At 42.0% G+C, this 18,865-nt stretch overlaps 1 protein-coding gene across 4 annotated transcripts in view; it reads left to right on the top strand.

Annotated features, from left to right (window-relative positions):
* Positions 1 to 18,865, top strand: part of POLA1 (DNA polymerase alpha 1, catalytic subunit) — a 200,685-nt gene that overhangs the window by 117,427 nt on the left and 64,393 nt on the right. The window lies entirely within an intron of this gene.

Here is an 18,865-nt window from a genome sequence, read left to right as displayed (position 1 = left end):
GGTGGTTAGGCTGCCCCCACAATCTATCCTTTATCACATATTAAGTAGATAGGTGATAAATACTCAAGCCTGGAATATTATTTCAAGTAGGGTATGGATACATACTAAAAGCCGCATGTGTCTGAAATAAACATGGTACTTGCCATTCTCATAACATGAATGCGAGATGTAGCATTTTCTTAGGACTCTTAATTGTACTGTAACTCTCAAAAATATATTTAAAAAAAAAATCACTATTGGATTTGTCTATTACCATGGTCTGTGTTTTGCGCTCTTTACAAACCCCACCACTGTCTGATCCTTGTTCAATTGGAATACGAAAATGCACAGAATTGTCAGTTTATTAGTACGTTTCCATGAGGAATAACAGAGGACTAGCATAATTCCATGGGGAGTGCAGATTATTCACTTCAAATTCTATTTAACCAAAGGTTAATAGCTAGTGCAAGGCTTGCAGCTAATGTTTTGGCATTTCCATTTTATGTTTACTGAAGAAAAGTTCATGTTAGAGATTATTTTATTTTTTTTAAATGTAATGTTACACAATTGATATGACCAGACTTGGGTTATACTGACCGCAAAGTGTGATAAATGACGATTTGAAGGATATGGTTATGCTCACGGTTTATCCTTTTTTGGAAAAGTCAATTGAAATGGCATCTGTACCATCACTGGATTGCTTAAGTGTTTTGGATTTTCTCCTGCTGTTATAGAGGTTTAAATTCACAGTGGTCCTTTTTGCCTATACTGCATGTAGTTGATGGCATTTTATCTTTTACTAATAGAATTACTTAGCATGGGTCTGCGTAGTTTGACTGTTTATTTTAACTTTGTTTGCTACTAATATGAAGCAGACGTATACAATAAAGGTAAACCTTTTACTATGAAGTATAATTGCAGCCTGTGAGACCCTGCACCTCTCATGTGAGTAAGTCAGAGCCTTTTCAGGTTATGCATCTTTGGGTAGATGATTTGAAGGAGAATGGCTGGAGTTGTTTGACAATAAAGATGGCTTTATATGCGGCTGTATTTGTGAACTGAGAGTTTCCTTCTCTCCCGGTTCACCCCATATAGATACCTCCATTGAGCTCAGCCATGTCATCCCTGAGAGGCACACAAAGCAGTTTCCTTTAGGCCCATTCCAGGCACCATGCTTTACTTTCAATATTTTTTTATTCTCTGGAGGAAAACAAAAAGGGCCATTTACCTTCCTTTCTTTCCCCCACAAACCTGCAGGGTTTCTTTTTTTTTTTTTTGAAGACATGACTGCTCTGAAAGGCTTTTAGTTTGGGAGAAGGTTCAAAGTCTGTGTAGGTACAGACTGTTCAAGGTGAGTAAAGAAGAATGGCTGGGTTGTTATATACAGAAATTTTATGTATCGCCAATGGTTGCATGTTCATGTTGTTCAGTGATATAGACCCTTCCCCTTTTAACCTAATTTCCACTTCAAGGCATACCAGTATTAAGTTATTTGCTTAAACCACTGGCTATAGTGTTTGTTAATACCGTTCAAACAATTGTCCCAATCTAAATTCCCTGTTTTACACCCAGACAGTAGTCATCTGGGCAGTGCTGCACTGGTGATTGGTCACTACCGACCTAAGGACATAATGGAGGAGATTTATCAAACATGGTGTAAAGTGAAACTTGCTCAGTTGCCCCTAGCAACCAATCAGATTCCACCTTTCACTCCTCACAGACTCTTTAGAAAATGAAAGGTGGAATCTGATAGGTTGCTAGGGGCAACTGAGCCAGTTTCACTTTACACCATGTTTGATCTCCCCCAATATGGCCACATTTTTGCGTTAGTATTAGGGCGGATTCAGACTACAGAATTCTCGCAGATAAATTCCACGGAATTCTGTCGCCTGTACGCGCTCACAGCAGCACGCCTTTCCGCCGGCTCCATAGACACCATTCTATGGGCCATTCTGCCGAAAGAATTGACACCATTCTATTCGTCCATTCTGCCGAAAGAATTGACGTGACAATTCTTTCGGCGGAATGCGGAATCAGCCGGCCCGTAGAATGGTGTCTATGGAGCCGGTGGAAAGGCACACGGCCGTGAGCGTGTACAGGCAATGGAACTCCGAGGAATTTATCCTCGAGAATTCCGTAGTCTGAATCCGCCCTAACAGCTGCAAGTTCTGATCTTATGACCCAAGCTGAAAACTGTCCATTCAGGTTATAAGTAGGTCTGGCTGGGACTTGTGGTTGTAAATCAACCCATATGAAATCAGCAACAGCAATGTCCATTCTTCTTTGAGTAACATCCTACTCAGTAGTTGACACACCAAGTGGTATTTAGCTCACGATAGAATAGGGGTGCCAACAGAGAGGACATCACAGTTGTATATGTGAATGTAAAGTATTCCTACATGGTAAATTTTATTTTGGATATTTAGTGGGATTCTGCACTGAAAATCCATAACAAAGTGCTGCACATTGTACATGAATGAGGCTTTACAAAACCTCATGTACCCAAACAGAATAAACCTTTTGCCCTGTTCATATTTACAATATACAGTATATCCTGCATTCAGAAGAACAATTATGTATCAGATGTCATTGATGGTTGTTGGGGTTTAATGGAGTTCCATCAAGGGTTTTATCATTTCTGACAAGAAAAACTCTACATACTATAAGCACAGTGGTGAAGGAAGCCTTTAGTATTACTGAATGTATAACCGTGCCCTGTATTACCATACAGTAGACTGTCAGTCATTGTCGACAATGTGAAATGAAAAGTATACTGTGCCATATAGGCTTTTTTTGGCAGTGGCCCACTGTGTAGGATGTAGGATTGCAGTGATTGCCAAAAGCACATTCTTATCTCATCCACCCTCTTCATTGGGGGTTGATGACAATGTTTGACTTGTATGCCTGCAACTTTCCTAGTGCATCAGAAAATTTCTGCAAAGTTTTGTATGTTTTTGGTGGGGGGAGAGATGTAAGGTCAGTAAGTTGTATGCATAGCCTGTAAAATTCCAGTGACAAGACAAGTAATCACGCATCTTTATTAAAGAAGATGTACCACCTGGTACATCCTCTTTAATCTGAACCCACCTATTGAACGGCGCCGGCACGGGGAAGCCGGTGCCGCGGTCCGTTTTTTGTACTGAGTTCCCGTGCACGGCACCGTACTATGCACGGGAACCGGCCGGTGCTCAAGCACTGGAGGCCGGCCCGCCCCCAGTGGGAGGGAATTCCCTCCCCTGTATGACGTAGCTCCCTTAGAATGAAAGGAGCCGCATCATACAGGGGAGGGAAATCTTCCCACTGGGGGTGGGCGGGTCGGCCTCCAGTGCTTGAGCGCCGGCCGGTTCCCGTGCATAGAACAGCGCCGTGCACGGAAACGGGGCCTCGGTCCGAAAAACGGACCGCGGCATCGGCTTCCCTGTGCCGGCGCCGTTCGATAGGTGGGTTGAGGTTAAAGAGGATGTACCATGTGGTACATCCTCTTTAAGGGGTTGTAAGGTGGTTGGTCTTTTTTAATTTATTGCTGCTGGTGCATATAATACAATAAAAACAAATTCTGTGTCCTTCCCTGATGTCACCAGTGTCCCCTGCTGACTGCAAAGCCTCCACTTCCAGGACAGACTTGTCTCAGGAGTGATAGCCTGTTCAGCCAGTCCCGTCTCAGTTAGTGATTGGCTGAGCGGGCTGTCACTCTCGAGGCAAGTTTCTCAGAAGTGGAGCCTCTGCAGGGGATGCTGGAAGAGGGCACCAAGGGAGTGCAGACAGGTAAGAATAACTTGTTTGTTTTGTATGCATCAGCAATATATTAAAAAAGGCAAACCACCAGACAACCCCTTTAAAAAAATACAATAAAGATCCCTTAAAGAAATATTTTACTGTCTCTGTGACATGAGATTTATCAGTGGAATTCTACGGCGGGAAACAACAACAACAACCACAAACTTTGCCTTGTCGGCTTTTCTCGCAAACTGACTAGTGGGACTGAGCTCCATAAATCTGCATAAATCTTGTGTAATTGATAAACAATGTTCTACCTCATCGTGTTGTGGTAGTTGTAGTGACTGAGGACCCTTGTCAGAACAGTCTTTTACAATACTAATTGTTTCCAATCTAATATCCAAGGTTAACCCATGTCAACTGTCCATAGTTTGGCAATTTTGCAAATAGTGACTAATGCTGTAATATATTTTTCTCCGCCTTCCTCTTTTGCTGATATTGATTGAAGATTCAATTGAGAAACATGTTTAGAAGCGTTCTTTCTGCAGTAATCATACAAGTCAGTGGGAAGACAAGAAAATTGTATTGAAAGAAAATACTGTGGAGTTGTCTTTTTTTTTCTGTGTGCGTTTCGGCATAGATTATCACTGCCAAAATAATAGCAAATATCTTTTCTCTTATTCCTTTTATATTAATGCCTCATTTCTTAGGGTCCAATTTGTCTGTGTAAGTGGCTGTGGGCATTTGACCAGATAGCGTTAGCCCCCCCCCCCCCTTTATACTATTCACATTAACTCATTTCGTATAAAATGTCTGCATCTCTATGATAGGACTTGTTGTGTGCTGTTACTGGGTGACATTGAAACTGTTCAGAATTTCATTTATTGCTCATGAAGGGGGAAGAGATGGAAAACGTATATACTAAGCCTATAGGACTTCCCGCAGCGCCTATTAATCCTTTATGGATCATTTGAAATGTTTCTAGTTTATTTAAGCTGTGCTGCTTGTATCAGACTGTTCCTGCAAAGATGAGAGAGAGAGAAGCTAGGCAAAGAGGTGATCATGCTTAGAATTTTTAAAAAAACGATCTCACTTTCAGCCAAAAAGCACTTTTATGCTCCATTAGCGTTGAATTTGACCAAACTCTTACATCGCATTAATACAAGGCTTGCTGGGTATACAGAAGTGTTGTTTCAAAGACAGGCTTGAACTTTACCAAACTGCATATTAAGATTTGCGTGCGTACAATGAATTTAGTTGGAACGTCTTTTGAGATAGACAATGAAAAGAAAAAATACTTTTTTTTTTTTAAATATATATATATATTTGTGTGTGTTCAGGCTGGTTTTCCACACACCATTTTGTGACAGTTTTATTTTATTTAATTTTTGCCCCAAAACACAACAAACACATTACATTAGAGTCTGTAGTAAAATCTAAATCAACCTATGTACACAGTGTTTTAGAAGCCCTTTGTATGGCTTATTTTTTTGTATTTGCTTATAGACCTCAATAGTTTTGTTTTTTAACCTATGTTTAAATTCACGTTGTGTTAAAATGAAGATTGTTAAAAAAACAACAACACAATAATGCATATGCCAATAATACGTCATAAAAAAAAAATTTCATTAAAAAAAACTGCAGGTGTTTTTCATGCAATTTTAAAACGTCAAGAGAAAAATCACTGTGTAAAGGTTTTATTGGCTTTTATTTGTCCTAATGTCTCCTACCTATTTTGGTAAGGTTTTTAGCCTTTGAGTTAAAAAATATAATAAAACATGTATTAAATGTAGGGCACCATACCAAAAATAAGTAATTTGAGAATCACAGGTTAATGACTCTGTCCTTAGCGGTCATGTGCCACATTTAGGGTATGTTCACCCAGCATATTTTTAGTTAGGAATATAGCCGTATTTTAATAATTATGGTTGTATATAATGATCTTTATTATAATGATCTTTATTTACCGCTATAATCATCAAAATACGGCTGTACTTTTCCTCAAAATCATTGTTTGAACATGCCCTAAATGTGGCTTGTGACCACTAAGGATAGCGAGCATAAGGTGCTCATTAGAGCAAAGTTGACCCTCCCCAAACTACTTACTGGGTGTGTTGGATTTCACAATGCCCAGTTCTTTTTTCACATGGAAAATAAGCTTATTCTGTTTCTGGCTAACCTATTTCCTACAGGCCCATTGAGAATATATGCATGTTCGGTCCGAGCAGGTATGGGAATAGAGGAGTTGGAAATAATAGCTGTTGGCCAAATATTGAAGATGTATGGCCAGCTTTACTGGCATAGTGTAACCAAAATCCTGACAATCCCCTTATGCTCTTTCACAAAGGAGTTATATTTAGAGATAAGCATGACTGGATCATGCTTGGGTCGGATTGCTCAGCATTCGGATACCAGTGGCTGAAGACGTTGGGTGCAGTCTTAGGCAGTCTGGAAAAAGATGGATACAGCCATAGGCGGATTATGAGGGCAACCATATTGGCTGAGCTGCTGTTAACAACATTCAGATAAAAACTTTACAGCAGCTACAAAGGCCATTAGAACCTGTAGTTTAGATGCACTGGCTTCTCTGCAAAAGTGTTCTGGGCATGCTCTGTGACCTGTGTGCAGATCATTATGCAGAGAGGGTTAGAAGGTGAGCTGCAACCATCACCAATGGTTGGTGTGTTCTTGTGTTATTTGTATATGGCTCACACAAGGTAATGTAAAATCTAAATACAACCATAAGTTTGAGTGAAAATAACACAATGTGTGAACAGGTAAAAAAAAAAAAGTCTGTATTTAGCAAAAGCAGGTGGTGAAGAATGAGCATTTTCATTATTTGGACAGTTGTAATCAATTACAGACATTTAGTCTATGATGTGTGCACTGCTGGGTCAATTTCCCAGTGACTTCAATGGAACAAATTGTTAAATTGAAAATACAGACACATTTTTACCCTTTATTTTATGCTGGAACAGGAAGTGCCAGAATGGAAATGGGTTTAAGAAGTGGCCTCCTATATAAAAAAAAACAATGTGTTTCTGGGCAACCCAGACCCCTTCCTCAGGTGTATCATGAGACATTATGTAACATTTTTACTTGGTTGTATTATACATATTTGCATTGCTTCTCCGGCGCTCTATAGGTCTTTTGGCTTCCTGTAAAGTGAGTATTGTACATGTGTACATTTTGGTTTAAATAGCAAGCTTTGCTTGGGACAGGGACTGGTGTGATTTTAAGCTAGACAGACATCTAATAAAGCTCATAGCAAATAATTGGAACACTTGTCTTACTTCCTACTGTGCACTGAAAAAATCAAAGCTGGAACCCAACTTGCTGCTATGTGAGACTGTCACTTTGCTTATATTTATATGTAAAACTAAACCGGAAGTAGTTCTGCACCCTACCTACACATTACTGTCCCTCAACCAGCGATTGACCATCAGTCCCTCAATAACCAGAGGCTCAGTATCTCATCTAACATGGATAGTGAAATTCCCTTTAAGCTAATGATCCAGCACTGACACAGAAATTTCTATATATGTCGACTTGTGTAGGGGGCTCAGTTTTGTGTGTGTGTGTGTATATATATGTATATATATGTATGTATATATATATATATATATATATGTATGTATGTATATGTGTTCTATGCTAAATTGAATGTTTTATTTGTGCTTCATAACCAGCTGCACAATGTCCAGACCTCACATTAGGGCCTTGTCACTCTGCATTGTGTTAAACTGTGGAATTGATTGTATTTTCTATAAGCATCTATCCCATTGGCCACATTCTTCATCTTCCCGCAGCGCAGGGAGCTTTCAATATTCTAGGTATTGAGGTAGAGAAGGATTATGACACCTCACATTTTTGCTTTAGCTCCTTCACTTCTTACCTAGCTTGTGTGGTTAACCTTTGATGGATTTCTTTTCTCACATATTTCAGTGGTTAGACAAATCAGTCATGCAAGCTAAAGGTTAATGTCATTTCTAAATAGCTGTCAATGTAATAAGTGTTTTCTCCCAGGGGAAGCATGTTTTATCGGCTGTATGAAGCGAGAAATGACAGAAACTTTATTATTTAGATACTATCTGTTGGGCAGTGACTGGCAAATGAAAACTTGCATTGGGGGGTTTTATTCCCCTCCCTGGTTTTGCTTACACTGCTTTCAAGTTCAGCCTGTTTATATGTAAAGTGTTAGCAACTCTTCAAAATGTAAAAAGCCATCCATAGAAGGGTTCCTTCCCGTGTCCTTCAATGCTCACCCTTCCTGGGCAAATGTTGTCATTGTTTGTTGGTTATAATCTGTTATGATGTCCCACTAAGGATGGAAAGGCTAGTTCTTGACATCTTGGAATAACAACTTCATTGATGCATGTTTCTCGGGATATGCGCAGACATTGGGCTTTTGAAATGGAAATTGGTTGCTTACATACTTCGAGAAAAAAAATTATAGTAATTGTGGATACCACCTGATATTGGCTATAGCCAACAGCGATAATTTAAGTGATGGGCATCTGACCAGCTAATATATATAGGGGGTGCCTTGTTTCTTTTGGGGGGCATGTTGAATTATAGCATGCTAGATCCTTTGTTCTTATGAGAGATAACCTGCTGCCGAGGTATCTGGCAGTGGCTTATACATTCCCTTCTCCTTAAACACATACACATTGCTCAGCAGACATAGCTGTTGGTCAGGCAACTATCCATACTGCATGGCCGTGTCTTGCACAAGCATTTTTTTTTTTCATTCTGCTTTGTAATTCGGTTTGAATTTGGTAAAAAATCTCCTATGTTAAAACTCAAACTTGTGCAAAAGTTCAGCTTGAGGCCAGTAACCCTGGTAATATTCCACCCGTCCTGGCTTCTTCACTCCACTCCACTGGTCAGTTCTGACTGTGGATACAGGCAATGCTAATCACTTCCGTACCACACACAGCTGAGCAACATGACAGGGAACTGACCAAGTGCTCCCTTGTTCTTGCAGACACTGGACTGCCAATCCAATATGTGGTGAGAGAGCATGTCGGCTTTCCTACTTAAAGGGATTCTGTCAGCACCTGGGCCCTACCTGAGGTCCTGACCTGTATTGTAGGTGGCAGAATCCTTGTGAGCATGGTACCTTTTGTGAATGCATCCATGGAGCAGATTCTATACATTCCTGGATCCCATATTGAAATGAAGAGTCAAAGAGGAGTAGTGGTTTGGTATTTTTGCTGCACTTTAGCATGCCACACCATTACTCTCTCCCCTCCCTTTTCACCATTAATATTTTAAGGTGACTGGCCATTATTTCCAGATAGCTAGCTGCTCTAGTCATTATCCCTGGGTGTACCTGAGCCGCTGCTGGCAAGGGCTGCATGCCCTCTTTACAGCTTGCACATGTGTCAGTCATTTCCCAGACTGTACACTTCCTCATGTTGCCTTTTGCACAGGTGCCATGAAGTGGTGCACATGCGATGAGGGACCGAGGCCGCTGCCCTCAGTTTGACACTTCACATGTGTGCGTCACTCCTCTGGTCTACGACGCCTGCCCAGACGGTGGGAGATCACCAGCAAGTGCACAAAATGTAAAGGCACATTCACAAAAGGTACCATGCTCACAAGGAGCCTGCCATCTACTGTTCTGTGTCAGAACCTTGGGTGCTGACAGTGTGCTTTAGTTTGCAGCCCCCTAGTGAACATGTTGCATACCTCCCAACTTTTTGGACGGCCAAAGAGGGACACTCGTGGTTCACTCCAGGAATATTTTGCAGACATTTCTATACTTTTTAATTCAAAGATTAATTCACTTATACAGGATCTGCTTCAGAATGATGCATTAAGTTACATTGATATCTGCGAATCGGCAGCAGATCCTGTATGTATGAATGCATCCTTAGGTGCCAGTCACACATCATTAACCCTGTCTGTAATTGCAGACCCACAGCTGCGGACAGGATTACAAATGTTTCAGTAACCCACTGTCAAGTCGGTGACATAAACGCACAATGGCTTAATCATTTTTTGTGTCATGGATCATGGCCCCAAAACAGATCAGTAACATCTACAGATATGTGTTTAGGGCCATATGAACTGCATGTGTGAGATGATGTGTGGGGCCATAATGTCACATGATTCATCTGAATTTAGCAATTTTTAGGATCTAACTTACAACACATGAAAGAATAAGATGCAAGTTTGGGTCTATTATACAGTAAGCAACGAGACACTTTCTAGAGCAACATAGAAAGTCTATAAATGGAAATCTGATTCCTAGGTCAAAAAGAGGGACAGAGGGATGTGGCTGAAAAGTAGGGACACTTGGGAGGTATGCATGTTGCCTTTTGTTGATTTGTCCTTGCAGTGGATTATGCTCTTGTGTCTCCTACTGTAATGAAGAATCAAAGACCTGTGTCTCACTCTGGCACGCCTCACCACTCCTTCCTCCTCCCTTTTCATGAATAATCAATGCTGCCTGGCTGCCTGCTTACTCAGCTGTCATTCATTATCTGCCAATAGAGGACTGTTCTGCAATCAGATATAGTTGAGCCTCTTATGCTGTGTTTACACAAAGCGATAATTTGCCCAATCGATCGTTTAAAGATTTTTGAACCAACGATTTGGTTTTTATAACAATCAGCGTTTAGACGAATAAATCATTAGAAAATTCGTAAGAAAAATCGTTATTGCGATTGTTTGTAAGATCGCCTAAGCCCATCTTTCACATAGGGTGAATCTTTGAAAGACTGTTTACACAAAGAGATATGCGAATTTTTAGCGAACGACCGACGATTTGAGAACATGTTGAAAGATCAAAATGAACGATTTCTCGCTCGTCGCTTGATCGCTCGCTGTGTTTACACGGAATGAATAACGCTCAAATTCGATTGTTATTGCGAAAATTTGAACGATAATCGCTCCGTGTAAACGCCGCATTAGCCTTTGTTGGAGCTGTGGTCTAGGGATAAATCACCTGTCTAGAGACCAGCACCAGTTTGTTTTCTTTGGTTTGAATCCCCTGATGGAAGTGAAATAGGTTTCTTTTTTTCCCCCTTATTATTGTATCATTAAAAGTGCAAAGAAATCACAATTGGGTGTTTTGTTTTTTTTATACAGTGATGAAAAAAAATCTGATTTCAATCGGGGCATTCAAACAAAAGAAAACAAACTGATGCTGGTCTCTAGACCAGTGCTTCTCAAACTTTTTCTACTGGAGCTTAACCTGACAAACAAAATGCTGCCTGGGCCTCACCAGACTGACCAAGAGGATGCTTAGGCTTCACCATCAATGGTGGAAGTCCATGCAGATATAAGAACTACTGCTTAGTCTACCCTTCATTTGTCTCCTAGTCTCTGTATAATATTAAATAAGTGCAGAATCAGCCAACAATGTTCCATAACCAGAAATTGTTGAAGTTGGGGAAAGGGTAGTGCAGCTTACAGTCACTTTTATGAAAACTCCCTCCTCAGCTGGGCCTCAACAACAACTAGGGGGCGCCTCACTGGTGAGGCCCGCCTCACAGTTTGAGAAGCACTGCTCTAGACAAATGATTTACCCCTAGACCACAGCTCTAACACAGACTAAGAGGCTTAACTATATCTGGCAGGTCAGTCCTCTATAGGGAAATACTGACAGCATGAGTGAGGAGGAGGTCGGGCAACATTGGTTATTTATGAAGGAGTGGTGAGGAGTGCTACAGTGAGGCACAAACACTGAGCCACAACTTGTTTGACTCTTTATTACAATAGGATAATCCATTCTACGAACAGATTACCAAAAGACACCATGCTCACTAGGGGACTTCCAACCAGGGCTGTGGAGTCGGAGCTAGTTTTGGCTGGAGTTGGAGTCAGAAAAAAATGTTCCGACTCCAGCTTTAAAAAAAATCTTTAAAAAAATGTAGAATTGAATTTTGATATGAATTTTACAAGTTTTGCTCATGAATATATATTATGAACAACATTCTAATAGGACACTGGCCCTAGTACATAAGGGGAGGGTCATGGAAAAGTTGTCGGTCACTATTTGGCAGTTTGTTTCTGAGCTGGAAGAGTCCATTGTGTGGGGGGAGAGCTGTGCTGTTCTCTTCCTGGATGCTGGATGACTGTATATGAGCAGCAGTGTAATATGAAGATATCCTGTGTAATATAGAGGAGGAGAAGAAATAAGTAGTGTAACAGTAACCTCTGTCCTCAGTGTGGTGTTTTCTCTTTGGGAGAAGATTGTGTGTTTTTCTTCAGTGTTCTATGGCTGCAGCTGTGTGTGTGTGTGTGTGTGTGTGTGTGTGTGTGTGTGTCCGCTATGACTGCAGCAGGCTGTGTGAGTATGCTATGGCTGCAGCAGGCTGTGTGTGCGTGTGCTATGGCTGCAGCAAGCAGAGTGTGTGTGTGTGGTGTGCGCTATGGCTGCAGCAAGCTGTGTGTGTGTGTATGGCTGCAGCAGGCTGTATGTGTGCTATGGCCGCAGCAAGCTGTGTGTGTGTGTTTGTGGTGTGCGCTATGGCTGCAGCAAGCTGTGTGTGTGTGTGTGCTATAGCTGCAGCAGGCTTTGTGATTGTGCAGTAGCTGCAGCAGGCTGTGTGGGTGTGTGTATGCTATGGCTGCAGCAGGCTGTGTGTGTGTGTGTGTGCGTGCTATTGCGTGCCCCCACAGTGACCTTCTATATTACTGTGTGACCTCTATATCACTATGTGTGACCCCTCTCTATATCACTATGGCTGACCTCTATATTACAGGTATCTGGCATTGTTAGCAGTGTTTCTTTAAGTATGGTGAATATTTAGTTAGAAACATAGAAGACTGTCAGCAGGAAAAGACCACCTGCTCAATCTAGTCTAGTTGTGAGTAGTTCAGGACAAGAAGGCTGGAGACTGTCTGCATCCACTGCACACACAGGAGAAGCTGCTTTATATACAGTATTCCTTTATTCACTCAGAAGTCGCCCCAGGATCATGTAGGACATTAGGGAGAAGCTGCTGAGCCAGTGTGACAAATAACTCCCCTGGTATATGACTGGCCATTTATGAAGGAGCAGGAGTCGGGAGTCGGTCCTGATAAAATTCAGGAGTCGGAGTTGGAGTCTGTCCTTACCGACTCCACAGCCCTGCTGCCAACTACAGCACACTGTCAGCACCTCAGGTAGGGTGCGGGTGCTCACAGATTCCCTTTTAAAGGGAATCTGTCAGCTACCATTCACATTCCAATCTGCTGACACTGTTAGTGGTTAGGACAAGGAGACACATGGTACCCTTAATATATCTGTTTGGCTTTCAGAACATAGAAAAATGCTTTTATTTTATAGTACAGAGTCAGAGGCTTTCCTAAGCTTCTGAAGTGCCCAAAGCAGTAACACCACCTCCTTACTCCCCCTCCCATACCTGACCCTGCTTGGGACTCAGCTTTCAGGTGTTAGTAAAGCAGGAAGGGGAGAGAGAGGGGTGATACAGCTTTTTAGGAACTTGAAAAAGCTTCTTTGACTCTGTATCAGAGAGTAAAAGCATTATTTTTTTTTTTTACATCCTAGAGATTGTTAAAAAAAAAAAAAAAAGCTATATGTGAGTCTAGCCTTAAGGATGTAGCCTTATGTTACTTATGGGCTTCCATTGCAAAAATGCAAGAACACAATATGCGGGAGGTCAAAAGGAATGCTATTTTTAGGCCCATTAAAGTGAATGGAGCCCTATGGAAACATTTGGAATATACAGCAGTAACTTTTTCCAGTGTATTCTCCGTATGTGGGCCCTGAACGTTATGTGAACATAGCCCTAACTAAAATAGCATTTGCTCCAAAAATGCACTTGTTGCCTTGAGCAGATATTCCTGTATTTTTATGTATTTTTTGTCTTTTTGGTCAACTTTTATTTAAAATGTATAAACCAGTATAAAATGCAGTATTTTAGAGGATTGTAATACTATATAGTCCAGACTTCAGGATCCCACCGTTAATCTCTCTCCACTTGTCCTTGGGCAGAACCAGGATCTTTGTATTTCTGTGCTCCAGACTTTGTCTAATGTTTCAGAGGTTAGAAGTGTATCGGGCTGTTTGCAGTTTGCTTGCTTCAGTCATTTAATCCTAGATAATTCATATGCCCAGCTGGCTGGTGGAGATTCTTGTCACACCTTCTCTGTGCTACATACATTCAGCGTCTTGGCTTCACCACAAAGATGACAGGAAGATTGTCCCACAAATGTGAGAAGGAAGTATGCATATTAGTCCACCTGTTAATGTGGTTCCCATGTGATCATGTATCATCAGGCTTTTGCTTGGTGAATGACTTGTACCAGTAGATGCTCGGGGTGTTTTCATGTGCATCTCAAATCTCCTTTGAAGTATTTGCCGTGTAGTCAGTGAGCTTACTCTTCTAGCATCTGACTTGACTGCTGTAATACTGTTTTTATACCAGTGCATTCAAGGCTGGTATCTCAAAGTTTATTTTATCAGCACAGCCATTGGTTTCTTAACAATTAAGTGTTTCTATGGGGAAACTGGTAGAAGATTGAAGAAATCAGGCGATACTTGATATTTGATTGAAAGCTTTTGGGAAACGTAGCCCCCCAAAACTGAATTCACAGATTTATAGAAACCCTAAGCAGATCATTAAAGGATTTGTGAATAACAAAATGCAATATACACAGAATGGTCTGCTATTTACAACAGGTGAATAAACTAAACCTTGTGAGGCGAGACAGGAGGATGCTAAGCTCTTGGTGCTATCAGATAGTAATTACTGGCCTTCATAGTCAGAACAGGTCACATGAATATTGAGCCCATGTTGCAAAGTTTGAAATTTTTGCATTAGTTTATATTCCCATTTCTGTCTTTCTCTGTGTCTTGAAATGTCCCGTTAAGATCATAACCCTCCTAATAGTCTGTAAGCTGATGCATGCGAGCAAGGGCCCTCACTTCTCATGTATGATAATTATAGTACTTGAAAAGCACTATATTGTAATCCGTATTCTTCTTCTTCCGTTTCTTCCAGCCATTTTTCTGCGCGTAATACAGCCCAAACCTCTTTGTGCACAGACTCCATTCAAACTGTGTTTCGAAGCTCTCGGCGGTGTGAGGTGTGCTATCTATTTTTCGTTTTGATCGGATTTGAAATTTTTAAGAAATTTACGTTTAAAGACCCCTAATTTCCCATAGAAAATAATGTCCCATTGGAAATAATGGCCACACTCTAAACGCTAACAGCCAATCACAGCACATATGCAAATAGCTGAAATATAGCAGCCAATAGGAACTTTAAGGTCTTGTCAGGCAATGTCTCACAACATCCACAGTCACGTGTCCACTATTGGCCAATAAAAGATGTAATATATGGAAGGTCCTTAACGATTTTGTCTCCCTGACATAAGTAAGATTGTCATGGTAACCGAGCAATGATCTTTACCATTATAAGTACCCAAGTCGCTCTTAAAGGGACCCAGGTCGCTCTTAATGGGACGGGACCCAAGTAGCTCTTAAAGGGACGGGACCCAAGTAGCTCTTAAAGGGACGGAACCCTAGTAGCTCTTAAAGGTATGGGACCCATGTCGCTCTTAAAGGGACCCATGTCGCTCTTAAAGGGACCCATGTCGCTCTAGCGACATGGGTCCCTTTAAGAGCGACCTGGGTCCCTTTAAGAGCGACCTGGGTCCTTATAATGGTAAAGATCATTGCTCGGTTACCATGACAATCTTACTTATGTCAGGGAGACAAAATCGTTAAGGACCTTCCATATATTACATCTTCTATTGGCCAATAGTGGACATGTGACTGTGTGGATGGTGTGATACATTGACTGACAAGACCTTAGAGTTCCTATTGGCTGCTATATTTCAGCTATTTGCATATGTGCTGTGATTGGCCGTTAGCGTTTAGAGTGTGGCCATTATATCCAATGGGCCATTATATCCAATGGGCCATTATTTCCAATGGGCCATTATTTCCAATGGGCCATTATTTTCTATGGGAAATTAGGGGTCTTTAAACGTAAATTTAAATCTTGCTCTTAAAGGGACGTGACCCAGGTCGCTCTTAGGTTACAAACACACTTGGCGGGTCTGCAGCGAGTCTCCATGCTGCGTTTTTGCAGCGAGACTCGCTGCAGATCCCGGCCCTATACTTTTAATGGCAGACAAACACGCAGCAGGGATGTACATCCCTGCTGCGAGTTTGTTTGCAGCCCACCCCATTAACCCCCCGGCCGCGGGAGCTGATACTTCACCTGATCCCGGCTCCGGCGGTTCCCGATGTCTTTAGCAAGCCGGAGCAGGGACCAGGTGAAGTATATGCTCCAGCCAGCCGCCCGCAGCCCCGGCCGCCCGATCGCACGCCCCCCCTGCAGCACCGATCGCATTGGGGGCTGCAGGTGGGCGGCTGTGGCTGCAGGGGGGCGTGCGAGCGATCGGTGCTGCGGGGGGGCGAGCGATCGGTGCTGCGGGGGGGGGGGGGGTGTGCGATCGGGCGGCCGGGGCTGCGGGCGGCTGGCTGGCTTAGAGCATATACTTCACCTGGTCCCCACTCCGGCTTGCTGAAGACATCGGGAACCGCCGGAGCCGGGATCAGGTGAAGTATCAGCTCCGGTGGCCGGGGGGTTAATGGGGTGGGCTGCAGACAAACTCGCAGCAGGGATGTACATCCCTGCTGCGTGTTTGTCTGCCATTAAAAGTATAGGGACAGGATCTGCAGTGAGTCTCGCTGCAAAAACGCAGCATGGAGACTCGCTGCAGACCCGCCAAGTGTGTTTGTAACCTTAAAGGGACCTATTTTGCTCTTAAAGGGATGAGGCCAAGGTCGCTCTTAAAGGAATGGCACCCAAGGTTAAAGTTTCTCTTAAAGGGAAGTCACTGGTAAAGGGGCGCTCTTTTCAAGCACTATGTATTTCCCTGGAAATGCAAATCTAGTTATATGTGTGTCTCTGTACTGTCTGATTTTGTCTATGAATGTACTCCCAGAATTGTAAAGTTCTGCGTAATCTGTTTGCGCTATATAAATAAAAATAATAAATTATTAAAATTATTATAACCCATAGGTCTTCAACTTTATGGTTCTCTCTGGAAAAATTTGCGGCAGCTGGTATATCGGTCCTGCTGTTAATATTAAATTGGGGTCCGTTCATTCATTGACTCTCTGCCCTGTTTCCCCCACATAGAGGCCTGCAGTGGGACTTTGCACACATAATCAGATACACTACATTGGAAGATCTGCAGAAAAATGTTCCCTTGATTCTGTGTATCTCTTGTGACTCCTGGACTGGTAGACTTTGAGTGGTAGGGGTGTACATGCAGGTCTTGCACCTGTTTTATAGGCAGGGTGAGGGGCCATTTACTGATTTGTCGCTGGTTGGGTGGTTGCTGATAAGAAAGAAGAGGGGGAACCGGGAATATCCTAAAACCCACGATCTGTGTCTACGGTGTAAATAAGTCTGGGAATTCAGTTTTATACAAAATCATGTCCGACAAAGGGGTCTAGACTCCCCAAAAGTTTACTATCAAATATACCCAGTTGGCCTCTACAAGATATCTCCTGATTTCTTCAATCTTCTAATGCTTTTTATGGCTAACACAGTAGAACAATATTCTACTATGGAGAAACTGTCATTGCTATGTACCATGTAAAAACAAAAATGCCACGTTTACAGTGGGTTTCTGTTTGTGTGTCATTTTTTTGGTCACTTTGTTTTATGTCCTACCAGTTTAGTAGTTCCATAAATGGTGCTGTGTGCACTGACCTGAAAGATGGAATACGGAAGTGCATATGGGTATGTATTACCTGTCCAAGGTAATCTCTAATGCAGAGATTGCCTGTGTGTTAAAAAAAAAATAAACTTTGGTTGTTAAGCACAAATATTCCATAGAAGGATTTCTGTGTAATAGAGCATCCAGATATGGCCATATGCATAAGATCTAAGATGTGTTATAGATGTTATAGTAAGGGTCATATACAATGCATTACTAGGATCCGACCCTCCCACTTTTTGTTGCAGCCTTGGGTTAAAAAAAAAAAAAATTCCTCCATCATTCTGCACTATACTCCCCAGAATGACATAATGTGAAAAGAGAGTATTTAAACTTTGGTAATTTTAATGAAACATCTGTTCCACAATGCGCCAGTGCCTTGGTTTGACTAAAAACTGATCTTATTTCCTCAGCAGCTGAGTCAATGAGGTGTGGCATAGGCGTCTGTGCCCTAGGCCTGCTATGCCTCTCCGTTGTACTCCACCCTCCTCCTTTCTGTCACGCCCCTGACAAGTAGGTCGCACCATCATAATTTGCCATAAGCAGAGCTCTTTGGAGGCTACGGCACATAACAGAGTAGGAGGGTGGAGAAGGAAGGAGAGGCATAGCGGGCCTAGGGCATGGATGCTCTAGTCCATGCTGTATCGATTTGCTGCTGCAGAATAATGTTCAGTTTATAGCCAAACCAAGGCTCCGGGCGCATTGTGGGATTTGGGGATTGGGGGAGGGTGTGCGTGATAAGCTGACTACAGTATCACTTTAAAGCTATCTTTGGTAGTGATTCCAGCCTTCAGTCTTCTTGCATATGACGCCACAAGGTTTGTACACCTGAATTTGGAGATTTTCTGCCATTCTTCTCTGCAAAACCTCTCAAGCTCTTTCTGGTCTGTTAGCAGACCATTTTCAGGGCCTTTCAAGGACATTTACAGAGTTGTCCCTAAGGACTTATTCCCACGTCCTGTATTTTATGGATACTATGGACGGAGAAGGACCTGCAGCTACAGATTTTATGGATGTGTACTCGTAGCTTTCCCCATTTGCACAGACACACTGATTCGAATGGGTGATCCGTAACACAAATGCAGTCTGTACAATGACATGGCAGTATTTTTGTGGCATGGGTCACAACCCTTTCACAGATCTATAGCAGCTATGGATGTGTATAAGGGTCCGTCCGCAGTTACTGATCTGTAATTGTGGATAGTGTAATACTGATGTGTGAAAGGGAGCTTAGAATTAACTTACGTTATGTTCCAATATATCATGTACAAATATAAAATATAATGTGGCTCCCAATGCATTTTGACTTGCATCTCTGTTCATGTCACTAAAATTAATCTTTAACATAGGTGTTTATAAAAGCCAGTACAGAGTTCATCTGTATTTGTTCATATCTATGTTGTTAGAACACAAGTGCTTGTGAACATATGCACCTGTGCAAATATGGCGCTTAAGGAGTTTACTGTAT

This window comes from Dendropsophus ebraccatus, chromosome 11 (assembly GCF_027789765.1).
Source record: "Dendropsophus ebraccatus isolate aDenEbr1 chromosome 11, aDenEbr1.pat, whole genome shotgun sequence".
NCBI lineage: Eukaryota > Metazoa > Chordata > Amphibia > Anura > Hylidae > Dendropsophus > Dendropsophus ebraccatus.
The sequence above is the reverse complement of the archived record's forward strand: the minus strand, read 5'-3'. Positions and strand labels throughout refer to the sequence as shown.